The following is a 690-nucleotide window of genomic DNA, read 5'->3' as shown; positions in this document are numbered from 1 at the left end:
GTGGGGAGGGGCGGGGGCTGGTCCCCTGGGTGCCACCAGCTGCTGGCTCACCCCCTGCCTCCCGCGCGCCCTCCCCCTGCCTCCCTGCTCAAGGCGGGGGAGGGGGCCGGCTTTGGGCAGGGCAGACAGGAGGGTGGCCCAGCGGCCAGAGGGAGGCTGAGCTGGAACCCATGAGTGGGCGGGTGCCCCCCAAGGCCCAGGCAGCTGGAAGGAGAGGTGAAGGGCACGAGGCTCCTGAGCTCCCCTTTTTGCTGTCAAGGGCACTGAGCTGGGGGAGGAGGCTCAGGGACGCCCTCTGAGTCCCCCGGCACCTGCGGGTTCAGGCACCCCTGCAGTGCTCCCTGCTGGTGCCGCTCCCCTCCGCTTCTAGCTGCTGGGTTTGGAAGTGAATGGAATTAAATGTGCCCGCACTCTCCTTTCTCAGCACCAACTTCTCCCCACCCCGAGCTAAAAATAGCGGGTGACCTGCCGCTTGGGGCAGGCTGTGGGGGCGAGGAGGGGCCGGGGAGTGTGCCCCCGCCCTGCGCACCTGGCCGTCGGACCACCTGAGCCGGCTGCAAGGTGACACCTGCCGTCCGTCCCCAGCTCTGGCTGCCCGCGGCCCTCTGCACACCTCGCCTCGGGACTGAGATTGGGTGTGACGCCTGTCACCAGGAACTCGGTGACATCGCCACACAGAGGGTGGGAGCA

Source organism: Myotis davidii, unplaced genomic scaffold (genome assembly GCF_000327345.1).
Source record: "Myotis davidii unplaced genomic scaffold, ASM32734v1 scaffold609, whole genome shotgun sequence".
Taxonomy (NCBI): domain Eukaryota; kingdom Metazoa; phylum Chordata; class Mammalia; order Chiroptera; family Vespertilionidae; genus Myotis; species Myotis davidii.
This window is presented reverse-complemented; position numbering follows the sequence as displayed.